Consider the following 14,008-nt stretch of genomic DNA (forward strand, 5'->3'; position numbering starts at 1 on the left):
CCAAATAATAATAATAATAATAATAATAATAATAATAATAATAATAATATAGGGCCCTACAAGTTGTATACATACACATGGCCATTTGTTTTTTCTCATTTTTCTTTTTTCATCTCTTTTTAGATTTTTCTTTGATGATCTGCATAAAGTAGTGTGATTGCAAGTTGTTATTAGCATTAAATTATAGTACACCCAATTTTAATATTTTTAATTATTAGGATAAGCTCCAGAACTTAATTTTTTTCAAAATATGAAATTTCTTGGTTGTGAAAATTTATTTTCTTCTTGTCTTTAGTTAGGTGATAGGTTGGAGTGACCCTTGGGTTCACTCTTAGGTCTCTACCCCTTAGGAATTAACGACTAATTCAATTTCTTGGTTACAATGTGTTTACCTTGAAAAATAGTAATAACAATTAGATTTGATTTTGTGGTTCTAAAAATATGTGATCTATTTTTATGTTAGTTGTTAAGCAGTAGATGCTAAGTGACGAGATTAGAAAATGATACAAGAGATTGAAGATGGCTTTGGAAACCAAACCAAACGGTTGAGAGTCGGGGCCTCGAGCTAGCGCGTGCGGGGCCTCGATGCCAAGTTAGGTGCCCGGCTAAGGGCGGTCGATGGAGGATTAACAACTATTAGGGCTGTGATTGCGGCTCTTTATGACCAATAACGAGCAGTAAATGAAGAACAATTAATGATATACAATAATTGTAAATAAAGCAATGAATGTAAGCAACAGAGCCAAACAGAGAGTATGTTTTAGTTAGAGAGCAGAAAGAATGTTCTTGTATTGAATGAAGTATCTTGTGTGTTCGATCCCTCTACAAAATGACAAGGATCCCCTATATATAAGGAGGGAAATCCCATCATAGTACATGAGTAATTATTACAAAGAAAGATAGTTGGAACAACTACTTACTAGTCTGGTACAGACTAGTGTTTCCCTTGCAGGCTTTGTCAGTCTTAACCATGTGCCTAAGGAACTTCCCGCTGGTGCGTCGCAGCCGTTGGTTTGTATTGCCTTGAGGTCAATCATCACGAACCCTCGGGGCGAACTCCGAGCTAGACTTCGAGCCTCCCAGGGTGGTCTTTTTTGAGGCGCCCTAGTGGTCACAAAATCGAGCCCTCTGATTTTTAACGTATACAGATAGTCCCCGCGTTTCTTATAATAAAATAATAAGAAACGATCTTGACACCGATCCCTTCGAGCCTCTTGCGATGATGTCATGCTCATGACGTTAGCTTTTCCGATAACTGAGACGTCCCATCGATACGTCTTTCCGAGGAACACTTGATGTAGCGCCAGTTTACTTTCTCAAGGCGATTATACCGCCACCGATCCGTTTCCCAACAGGCATTGATTGCGCTTGCCGATCCGTTCTCCCAAGACATTGATTGCGCCGTCGGCACGTTTCCAGAGGCATTAATCGCGTTGTTGGTTACGCTCCCTCCTTTCTATAAATGGAAGCTTTCTTGAACCAAAACTTCATTCAGTCATTCTTCAACAATCTTCGGTGCCTTACTTCTCTTCATCTTCATCCATTTTTATTCCCATGTTTAAAGCCTGTGGTCGCAAGGTCATACGACGACGTTCTTGTCAGTTGTGTTATGGCTCTTTCTCAAAGCTTTCCCCTACTGAGTGGGATCGTACTGGTTTGTTGTTGTTGTTGTTGTTGTTGTTACTGCTGTCGTCGTTGGCTCGAGACGATGGGGGGAGGGGGCGTTGGATTTTTTCCTACTCAGGAAGATATCGAACTTTACACTGTTGCTCCGGAGGACGTTCGAACTTTACACAACTGCTCACCTCCCTACTTCGGCTGGGTGTGGCGCTTCACCCCTTTTGCTTTCTGTGGAGTGAAGCGGCACTACCAGCTACTAACCTGCACGACACAATGTTCCAAGAAGTGGACTCAAAGTAGCCGTGCCGGGAAGGCCTGCTAAGAGCTTTTGCTCTTTGGCGAGCCACGACCCCTTCTTCATCTTTTTCTGCTTCTTCATTGTTTTCTGCTTCTTCCTCATCCTTGAAGGTGTCGTTTGGAAGGTCGAGTCGGGGCCCCGAAGAAACGATTCTAGAAGGCATTGCTCCCGAGGATGTTCCTCCGAGAGCAGACTAGACTTTTAGCTGTTACTTTTGCTTCTTTGTTTCTGTATAAGGACCCTTCGTGGGCTTTTGTAATCGTGTGTAAGGTCCCTTCATGGGATTTTTGTAATCAACATTTATTAATGCAAAGAAGTTTCTTCAATTCGTCTCTGATTTATGTTGGATTTTCCTTTATTTGTGTTTGTGAAGAATTGAGTGCATGACTCTATCGATCGGTCGGAATACCGGGCCCAGGTGTAGGTATTTCCTTGGTTCCTGATTGATTAGTACGATATCCTGTAGAGCCCTTTGTCATCCCTCGGACTGAGCCCGGGTTGGATAGATACAAGCTTAGGCCGCCGGGAGCGCTGAGTGAAAATAGGGCTTCGAATTTATAAAACGAACCCTAACTTTTCAGACCCCGTCGATAGTCCTCGAGGGGGAACTCGCTCGGTCATCTGAGAATAAAGATAGCCTTTAGGCTTTCGAAAGCAGTCCCCGAGCGAGAGTTTGCTCAAGCTCAGGTGACCTAAAAACTTGCTTTGAACTTAGAGCGGAGATAACCTTAAGACATTGCAGATAGACCATGGACGAGGGTTCGCCTGGGTTCAGATAACCCCTGGATTAAAGTAACCGACAGGACGTTTAACCGGACCCGAAGGCGAGAAATAGCCCTAAGGTTTTATCAGTAGTTTTTGAGTAAAACTTGGCTCAACCTCAGGTAGCTCGGGGGCTGGATGATCGGGTAAATGACCTGCACTTGCAATAGCAGAAATCCTTGAGGTAGGGTACCACCTCGAGGTCAAGCCCATATGAGTAGGTTATTTAGAACTTATCTTCTTTTTGACAGAGGTCCTCGAGATCGGGTACCATCCAGAGGCTTCTAGTGATATCAATAGCTCCTTGTATCCTACCTTCTTTTTTGACAAGGGTCCTCGAGATCGGGTACCATCTCGAGGCTTGTAATTACATCAATGGTTCCTTAGAGCCTATCTACCTTTTGATTTAGGTCCTCGAGATCGGGTACCATCTCGAGGCTTGTTGATGCGGGGGTTTTTGATCCCCGGAATGCCGTACGATCGCATAAATTGTATGACATGGTTATAAAACGACCGAGGCGATCGCGCCGGTACGTCTTCCCAAAGTGATAGTGGCTTAGCCAGTATTTTTAACTGGCCTTTGAGGTGGGCGGACAGTCACCGCTCGCTTCTATATATAGGTTTGTCTTCTCTTTTTTGAGGATTCCGCTATCCTGAATATAGAGTTCTCCTCTCTGTGTTAGGTTCTTCACTACTTTAACTTGGGAATCCTTGCTCAGATTTTCCGCTCCAATTCACTGACTTTTCCATAGTTATGGTTGTTGCGCCAAGATTCGTCCGGCAAGGAGAAGGGAGTTCCGCCTCTGATCCCTGCTTGGTTGGTGGTGCATCGCCGGAGGCAGGCGAGCTGCCTTTAGGACATTTTGCTTCGAGGAGGAATTTTCCCACAGAAAAACCTCCCAATGCCCAGGGGCATTGGGAGTATGCTTCAAAGCTTACCTCTCTGATAGGAGAGGAGCATCTTGAGTTAGTGAGAAAAGATTGCGGATGGGGGGGAGAAAGTAGTACTGCAGGTACCTTCCCCGAAAGAGAGCATTATGGACCGTCCCGAGGGGTTTCTGAACGTATACACGTACCCCTTCACACTGGGCCCCCTCGATAGGGTTGTGCTCAATTTCTATCAGAAGTATCGTGCTACCTTGGCTCAGATTCACCCGTCATTTTGGCGTATAATACTGATGACGCGATTCTTTGCGGAGGGAGTAGGGCTCAATTTTACACTCAGTCATCTTATCAGGCGGTACCGGCCTTTTCACCATCGAGGCCTGCTAAACCCTACGATGCCGATCCACTAGGCCTTTCGTCGTTGGCGACGAAGAAGATGGGGACCGGGAATGGATGAGCCGATTCATCCGAGTACGGACTACTGACATCATCCCGATAGAGTTCCTGCCATTTCCCGAGGAATAGAATTTGACACGTAAGTGGTACACTTGTGTCTTTGTGGTTTTGCTTGTTTTGTTCATGGCAGAGGCGAGCTCTGTAAATGCATTTTTCATTCCCTTTCTGCAGCAATTTCATGGACGCCCTACGAGGTCCCCGACATGACAGATTGGGCTCGGAAGTTGGTGATCCATTCGACCTATGATGGTCATAAGTGGCGATATCTGTTTAAGGGCAGATGGGAGGCAAAACACCACGGTACGTGCTATGCAATTTTGCTCTTTCTTTGGAAAACATTCCCTTTTTAAGCGCATTGATTCCGTCTTTGTAGGTATTGGTGTGTTCTTTGAGGTGAGATCATGCCTTCCCGAAGAGGGGGAAGAATCATCAGCTTCGGGGCCGAATAATAATAATAAGCGAAAAGAGCCTCCGCGGAGTGACGATGCTTATAGAAGGATGAGTCCAGCCCGGAGGCTTAGTGAGGATGTATCAGCCGAACCTGCAGCGCCCGAGGCGAGGAACGAGGGTTCTCTGCTGCCGGCTTCTCCTTCCGTCGAAGGTACTTCGAGGGATGCTCGAGGCTGGGGACCGCATGTATCGAGCGACCGTGTCCCGACCGGGAGTGGTTTTACTAGGGTTGATGGAACCAGACTAGCGGATGTGTGCTCGACTTTTGAGGAAGCTCAGCGGCTCTACTCCGAGGTAAGTTTTGGCCGGCCGTGTTAATTCCTTGGTTTTTGCAACTTTTATTCTTTTATTGAGTTTTTCCTTTATAGGCTTTAAACAAGCTCAAATCTGAGCTGCTTCATTGTGAGGTCGGGCTACAGGAAGTCGTGGATGGGGAGAAATCCCTTAGGCTCCTTTGCGATGACAAGGAGGATAAGTTGGCACACTTGTGGTATGAGGCGAGTCGAAGCCTGAACTATGAAAGCTACCTTGAAGAGCAGGTAAATTTTTTTCTAAGGGGTGGATGTTCCCTTTTCTATCCCAGAGGCTGATGTTTCGTTTATTCCAGTTGCAGAAGAAGTCGGAGAGCCTGGAACGCCTCGTGAGTGAAATTGCCCAAATTAAGTGTCAGTGCGATGAATTGAAGCCTCGGGTGGATGCTCAGGTTGTGGCGGAAAAAGGCCGCTTTGTCCAGAGCTTCCACCTTCGAAGTGCAACTTCGTATAGCTCGTGAAAATAGCTTGGTCCGAGCGGACAAGATATCAAGGCTCGAGTCTGAGCTTCAGAAGGTAAAGGCCGAAGTCGTGGATGCCCGGGCTGAAGCCGTAATGAGCCGAACTAAGGCCGATAAGAAAGTGGCCGTTTATCTGAAGGATGCGGCGATGCTCGAGCTGAGCTGAGGAGGGCTCTTGACCGCAAGGGCAGAAACAGGGAGTGTGCTCGGTGCAAATCTCGAAGGGAAACCCTATTGAGGAGATTCATGCTAGGGGCTTTGACCTCTCGGAAGAGGTAAAGCAGGCAAAGGCGGACGAGTCTGACGCTAAGTCCCTTCTGTCCGATGTCGAGGATAGCGAGAAAGAGGCCGAAGGGCCATAGTCCCCGAGGAGGACGTAGATTAGGCCTTCATTTACCGATTCTGTGTATAGTGCTTTCAGGGAACATTGTACATGGAGTTTGTATTTTTCGCATATATGTATCAAAGGAAGCCTTGCGGCTTCATTTTTCATGCACTTCCCTTCGCTTTGATATTTGTCAGTTGTTAGCCAGATGAACTGGTCTTTGGAAGAAAAACCCATAGGTCTATTGTACGGCCCTGGGCTTCGTTCCGCTAGCCCGTAGGCTCTATCGTGTTTGGTCGGGACGTCCTTTTAGTGTAAGCCGGCGTTTGAGCTCTTATGCTTTTGTTCTTAGGCATATGTGGTTAACTGTTTCGGGTTCAGTCTCCAAGTCGGGTTTCGACTCGAGCCTATTGACCCTTATGTTTTTTATTTTAAGGCTGGCCCTTAGGCTCTTACACGAAATGTCGGTACGACCTTTTACATGGGCCGGCGGCAGTGACTCTTACGCTTTAGGTCGGTATGACATTATATACGAGCTAGCGGTAGTGGCTCTTACGCTTTAGGCCGGTACGACCTTTTATGTGAACTGGCGGTAGTGGCTCTTACGCTTTAGGTCGGTACAACCTTTTATATGAGCTGGCGGCAGTGGCTCTTACGCATTAGGGCCGGTACGACCTCTAATATAGGCTTTATTCTTCCCTCGTTAAGGATTTTTGAATTTGCGTTTTCCTGACTCTTTAACGGTTCCGATTGCGAGTCGTTATATGGAGGTGATCGAGCACCTCGGGAGGTCTTGCTCGGTGGCTGAGTGTTTCAACACCTATAGTTCTGGAGCTGACATGGTCGAAGCCCTTTTGCCGGTATTGAGGGTAGCCTATTTTAACCGGTTATTTTCGAAGTTCTTTCGAAGAAATTGAAGGCCTATGATTTTGTAGCGACGGTCGGGCGTCCCCGAGTCGCGTTAGTTTGGCTGGTACATCCTTATGACCGCAGTCATTGTGTTTGGTCGGAGCCTTTCAGTCCCCAAGTGAGGTAGTTTCGGCGTTTATATCGAGGGTATGCCTTTTTAGGGGTCTTATAAGTTCGATATATAGCCTTAACTTTAAGATCGGGATTTATGCCTTTTGTAAGGTCTTATAAATTTTTACATGCCTTTGAGGTCTTACAGCTTTGGTTACTTGGTACAAGTATGGTTCATGCCTTGCTTGAGGTCTTACAGGTTTGGTTAGTTGGTACAAGTATGGTTCATGCCTTGTTTGAGGTCTTACAGATTTGATATTGCCTTGTGAAGGTCTTATAGATTTGATATTGCCTTATGAAGGTCTTACACGTTCGATGCCCACATGGGGCCTTATGGCCTCGGGTTTTGACAGATCGATAGGGGTGGCAGTTGGTAGCAGTCCTCGAGTCATCGAGAATTTCTTGGCTCGGGAGCCATTCCCTGTAAACTTGGTATTGCCTTATTGAGGGCTTACGAGTTTGGAGTTTCCGACCCGGAGGTCATGTAGCCTTGAGTTTTGACGCCAGTCCCCGAGTGTTCGAGACGTTTTTTGGCTTCTGGAGCCATTTTTGCAATCTTAATGTTGCCCTATTGAGGGCTTAGCTTCGAGTTTTTGACGCCAGTCCCCGAGTGTTCGGGATGCCAGTCCCCGAGTGTTCGGGACATTTTGGGCCCTGGAGCCGTTTTTGTAAGAAATGGCGAGCTTCTTTGAAACGCAAAATGTTTTGATGGAGGGGAAAATATTCTTTGATTACTTGGTACAAGTATACATGTCTTCGTCTTCCAGGGCTCGGTTATCCTATACGAACACGGTTTGGTCCGGTACATCATTTTCCTATCGAGGCCCCGTTCAGCATATCTTGGCTTCTCCGATGAGGTGACCTTCTGGGGGGATGCCCCTCAGTACTCGAGGTTGATTGAAGAGAAGCCTTGAATACTTTGTTGAGCCTTCCTTAGGTAGCATATAGATGTTGCCTCATTAAAAACCTTGTCGGTAAAAACCCTTCTTGGGATAAAACCCGATCGAAGGAAAAGAGTGCAACGTATGCTTTCGAAACTTAAGGCCTTCAGGTTGGAAATCGCTTCGGTAGCATCGATCGAGTGCCTGCGTACATGGTTAGAGCAAAACCTAAATAAAAAGGGAGATGACCATACCTTAGTGCCGGTGATAACTAGGGATTTTGACACATTTTATACTCCTTCTTGCTTATGCTTTGATTAGAAATTCATACAAAATAGTCCCAAAAGGCTCACAAGTTGTGCTTGATTGCAGGTTTGATCATCAAAGTGACGAGATGTCAAAGATCAGCTCAACGGAGTGAAACTTGCACAAGTGCCAGAGACAAGACAAGCTTAGGCTAAACAGGCCTAGTGCGGCCGCACACCACTTTGTGCGGTCCGCACTAGGAGATTTAGAGAGGTAATTTTCAGGCCAAGAGGCAGTGCGGCCGCACTACCATTTAGTGCGGTCCGCACTAAGATCAACGCGGCCACAGTTCATTCTCTGTGGTCCGCGGTGAGGAGAATCAGAGAGTTGCCATTTTCAGAGTTTCAAGCCTCCGCGGTCTGCGGTCTGCGGTCCATTTTACGCGGACCGCACTAGAAGCCTCCGCGGTCGCAGTCCATTCTCTACGGTCCGCGATGCCAAGATTCAGAGAGCTATTTTTCAAGGCCAAAGCCCTAGTGCGGACCGCGGTCCATTTTGTGCAGTCCGCACTAACCCCGCAGGGGCATTTTTGTCCAAATTTTTCAGCCTAGTATAAATAGCTTCTTTTTCCATTTTTAGGGTATCAGATAGTTTTTAGAAGCAGCTGCGCTCGTGGGTTCAACTTTTTAAGCCATTTTGGGCAATTTTAGCTACTTTTAATCGTTGAATCTTTGTATTTAACTTAGTGATTAATTATTATGAGCTTTTCTTCATCTATTTCTTGCTTTTCTCCTTTAATTATGAGTTGCTAGACCCATAAGCTAGGGTTGTGGCTCAACCCTAGTGTGGGTAATTGATGGGTCTTGTATTTTAGGGCTAATTTGACTATGGATGTTTGTTATTTGGGTCAATTTTATGGTAAGTCTCTGAATTAGTGGTTGCAAACACTAGTTTGTGTTGAGTTGACTTGAGCTCTTCTTGAGAAAGAGAGCCTAAGTCTCCGAAATTGGTCCAACAATGAATTGGGGCGTACTCAAGAGATTGATAGCCCCAATTAAAGGGTTAAACCTCGAGAGAGTAATACCCGAATTGAACCCTAGTTGCTTGTGCAAATTTGCATACCCAACTGGTCTTGAGAAAGCCAATTCGGGCAAAATCACTCGAACCACCGAGAGGTGTAGAGTGGGTAAAGTCGTGCAACGGTTATAACATACTCCCCAAACATGTCAAACGTGCCTTAGATTCAAGTACCCGTCAATTGACCACCTAGGCGGTAGTCACTACCCTAGTGCCTTTTAACCTATTTGAACAACTCGTAGCATTATAACTCTTAGCATAATTTAGTTGCAATTACCATTTTTAGTTTGATAATAGTAGAAGTAAACAAAAACCCCAAAAATGAATAGAAGTGTAATTTGGAACACATACGCAATTCTACACTAGATAGATACTCGATTCCAAATTCTAGCTCTCTGTGGATTCGATCCCGACCCTAAATCGGGTAAAAGCTGCTCCGACCCTCTCTCGCTGCTTAAATAGTAGTGCGGAGTAGGCCGCGGTCACTTTTTGGCGCCGTTGCCGGGGAGCTAACGGTTTTGGCTATCTACTTAGTTAGATTTGTGTTCTGTTCTTCTTTCCTTCTTGTTACTAATTTGTGTGTGTCAATACTTCAGGTACCAAAATGGCATTAAATGCTAATGACCCTCTTGGAAATGTGAATGCGGGGGAGGAGGTAGATGACATTGGAGAAGAAGAGGTGCCTCTTGTACCTCAAGGACAACGTAGAGGCCGTCGGGCCAATGCAAATGACAATGTTCCAGACCCTCCTCCACCACCTCCAAGAGCGGTTCCTCGGGTGCTCCCGAACCAAGGCTATGCAAGTGCTATTGTCCCACCCAAAATTAGCGGGTCCTTACTTGAGCAGCGTGGGTATTTCACGGGCGTTGCAGATCAAAATGCCTACAAACATCTCAAGGGGTTCGTGGATACATGTTGGGGGAGCAAGCAGACGAATGTGTCCGAGGATGCTCTTAGGTTGAGGCTTTTCCCATTCTCACTTCGGGGGAAAGCATTAGATTGGCTCGAGATACTTCCCAACCATTCCATCACAACTTGGGATGAGTTGGCGGATAAGTTTATTGCTAAATTTTTCTCACCCGGGCACATGGCGACACTTCGAGATGAGATATTGGCCTTCAAGCAAGAGCCCACGGAACCTTTGCATGAGATTTGGGAGAGATATAGAACTATGGTGAAGGAATGCCCCAACAATGACATGATGGAGAATATATTGCAACAAACTTTCTACCGGGGCATCAACACTACAAATCAATGCATAGTGAATCAACTTGCTGGGGGTAATTTTATGAAATTGACGTATGATGAAGCTTGTGCCGTTCTTGATGAGATGGCGGATACATCCTCCGCATGGCAAAGTAGAGCCAATGTTCCTCAAGGTGACCCTACGGTTATTCATTTGCATAAGGAATTACATGACCATGGGCAAGCTATAGCGGAGTTGACAACTACTATGAACCAATTGGCTAAGGCACAGTTGCAACAAGTCCAAAATCCTCGCCAAGTGAATGCCATGGAAGGTGTTAATATGCTTGTCAACAAGAGAAGGTAAAGAAGGCAACAAAACCAAGGGAATTCTGAGCAATTTGATGATGATTGTGATAGGTTTCAAAATGATGGCTATGATGAACAAAGTGAAGAGGTTCAATATGTGAATAACTATCAAGGCCAACGGGGCAACTCTTCAAACCAACAACAGTGGAGACCTCAAGGCAATTGGGGCAATCAACAACAAAACAGTGGTAATTGGGGGAACAACAACCAAAATAACAATTGGGGCAATCAACACAAAAATCAAGGCAACCAAGGGAATTGGAATGATAATAACAACAATTGGGGTGGCAACAATAATCAAGGTGGATGGAATAATGGAAACCAAGGAAACCGGGGGCAAGGCTTTCAAAGGCCCCCAATGTACCAACAACCGAACAATCCACCCCCATTTCCTTCTCAAGGTCCTAATTCTTCCAACAATGATATGGGTAGAATTGAAATGATGTTCGAACAGATGATCAAGAAGAATGCGGATTCGGATGCACAGTTGGCTTCCCACAATACCTCTATCAGAAACTTGGAGGTGCAATTAGGCCAAATCTCTCAATCATTGAATACTCGCCCGAAGGGTGCTCTACCAAGTGATACGGTAGTGAACCCAAAGGGTGGAAACAATCATGTTATGGCGGTTACAACAAGAAGTGGGAGAGGCGGTGATGTGAATGCCTCTAAGCAAAAGCAAGTTGTGGATGATGATGTTGAGTTGCAAGAAGATGAAGTTCCAGTGGTAGTTGAAGATGTGGTTGATGACAACATGAACAATGAAGTGAGGATTGACATTAATGAGGCCGAGGTGGAAACTCAAGATGCCGTGAACCCGTCTAGGGAACACGTGATTGACATGCCGGAGCCGGTTGTGCCAAAAGCCAAGGCTCCTTTGCCAAGGCCACCTCCACCTTATCCTCAAAGGCTAGCCAAGTAAAAGAATGAGAATTAGTTTAAAAAGTTCATTGACATGATGAAGAGCCTATCTATCAATATGCCTTTGTTAGAGGCTTTGGAGCAAATGCCTGGCTATGCCAAATTCATGAAAGATTTGGTTACAAAGAAAAGATTAATGGACTGTGAAACTATCAAGATGACCCACCAAGTTAGTGCTATAGTACATTCAATGGCTCCGAAATTAGAGGATCCTGGTGCTTTCATAATCCCTTGCACTATTGGGAGTGCAGACTTTGCTAATGCTTTATGTGATCTTGGGGCAAGCATCAACTTAATGCCCTACTCAGTTTTCAAGACTTTGGGTATTGGGCCACCAAGGCCAACTTCCATGCGATTGCAAATGGCAGACTGATCTATGAAACGACCATTGGGTATTGTTGATGATGTGCTTGTCCGGGTGGACAAATTTAACTTGCCAGCTGATTTTGTGATCTTGGATTGTGAGGTCGACTATGAAGTCCCGATCATATTAGGGAGACCTTTCCTTGCTACGGGGAAGGCTCTAGTTGATGTGGAAGCAGGGGAACTCACTTTCAGGGTGGGTGATGAAAATGTCGTTTTTCATGTATGCAAGTCAATGAAGCAGCCCAATTGTATCGAAGTGTGCTCATTTGTGGATCTAGTCACGGCTATGATAATTGATGATACTAGTGCAATGATCAGTGTTGAGGACCCTTTGGAGGCCGTATTGTTGAATTTGGATGTCAATGAAGATGCGGGCCGAGTGGAGTGCTTGAATGCTTCACATGGAATGGGCTCTTATTCTTACGAGCCTAGGAAACTTTCTTTGGATCTTGAAAATAGAAAGACGCCTCAAACAAAGCCTTCAATTGAGGAGCCCCCGGTGTTGGAGTTGAAGACATTACCTCCACACCTCATGTATGAATTCTTGGGCTCTAATTCAACTTTACCAGTTATTCTTTCCTCTTGTCTTACTAACATGCAGGTTGACGCCACATTGGCGGTGCTCAAAAAGCAAAAAAAGGCAATTGGATGGACTCTAGCTGATATTCGGGGAATAAGCCCCGCATTCTGTATGCACAAGATTATTCTGGAAGATGATGCAAAACCCTCCTTGGAACATCAAAGGAGGCTCAACGAGGCAATGCAAGAAGTTGTGAAAAAAGAGGTGATTAAGAGGTTAGATGCCGATGTGGTGTATCCTATCTCTGACAGCTCATGGACTTCTCCGGTGGAATGTGTGCCGAAGAAGGGTGGTATGGCCGTGGTGACCAATGCTAATAATGAACTTATTCCAACCCGGACAGTGACCGGATGGAGGGTGTGTATGGACTACCACAAGCTGAACAAGGTGACCCGCAAGGATCACTTCCCATTGCCTTTCCTGGACCAGATGCTTGATCGCCTTGCTGGGTGTGCCTTCTATTATTTCTTGGATGGTTATTCAGGGTACAATTAAATTTTGATAGCTCCCGAGGATCAGGAGAAGACAACCTTTACTTGTCCATATGGCACATTTGCTTTCTCTCGGATGCCCTTTGGGCTGTGCAATGCACCGGAAACATTCCAACGGTGTATGATGGCCATTTTCACCGATATGGTGGAAGATATATTAGAGGTGTTCATGGACGATTTCAGTATTGTGGGAGATTCATTCGATTTGAGTGTTTGAATAATTTGGATAGAGTTTTGGCCCGGTGTGAAGACACCAATCTTGTGCTAAATTGGGAAAAATGCCACTTCATGTTTGAAGAGGGCATAGTGTTGGGCCATAAAATTTCAAAGCATGGGATTGAAGTTGACAAAGCCAAGATATAGGTGATTTCAAGGTTTCCTCCCCCCACTTCTGTCAAGGGGGTTAGAAGTTTTCTTGGGCATGCGGGGTTCTACCGGCGATTCATCAAGGACTTTTCGAAGGTAGTGAATCCTCTTTGCAAGTTGCTAAAAAAGGATACAAAGTTTGTGTTTGATGAGAGATGTATGCAAGCCTTTGAACTTCTCAAGCATAAGTTGACAACTACCCCGATCATTACCGCACCCAATTGGAGCTTGCCTTTCGAGCTCATGTGCGACGCGAGTGATGTTGCGGTCGGGGCAATTTTGGGTCAAAGAGTGAAAAAAATGTTTCATCCAGTGTACTATGCGAGCAAGACTATGAACGAGGCTCAGAGGAACTACACGGTGACTGAGAAGGAATTGTTGGCTATTGTGTTCGCCATGGAAAAATTTCGGCCATATCTTATGGGAGCCAAAGTCATAGTGCACACCGATCATGCGCTCTTAGATACCTGATGACAAAGAAAGACTCCAAAGCTAGACTGATGCGATGGGTCTTATTACTTCAGGAGTTTGATTTGGAGATAGTGGACCGGAAAGGTAGCAAAAACCAAGTGGCAGATCATTTGTCCCGCTTGGAGGAGGAAGGAAGGCCGTGTGATGGCCTAGAGATTAATGACACATTCCCCGATGAGCAACTACTTTCTGTGTCGATGAGTGATATGCCATGGTTTGCGGACATTGCTAATTTCCTTGTGACTGGCATCATCCCGTGTGAGCTCTCTTCTAACCAAAGGAAGAAGCTCAAACGGGATAGTCTGGACTTCTATTGGGACGAGCCATACTTGTTCAAGATTTGCACCGATGGAGTAATCCGGAGGTGTGTACCTGAGGAGGAGCAATTTAGCATCTTAGAGGCTTGTCATTCCTCCCCCTATGGTGGCCATCATGGAGGGGCGAGGACAACTTCGAAAGTTCTGAGT

Source organism: Nicotiana attenuata, chromosome 7 (assembly GCF_001879085.1).
Source record: "Nicotiana attenuata strain UT chromosome 7, NIATTr2, whole genome shotgun sequence".
Classification (NCBI taxonomy): domain Eukaryota; kingdom Viridiplantae; phylum Streptophyta; class Magnoliopsida; order Solanales; family Solanaceae; genus Nicotiana; species Nicotiana attenuata.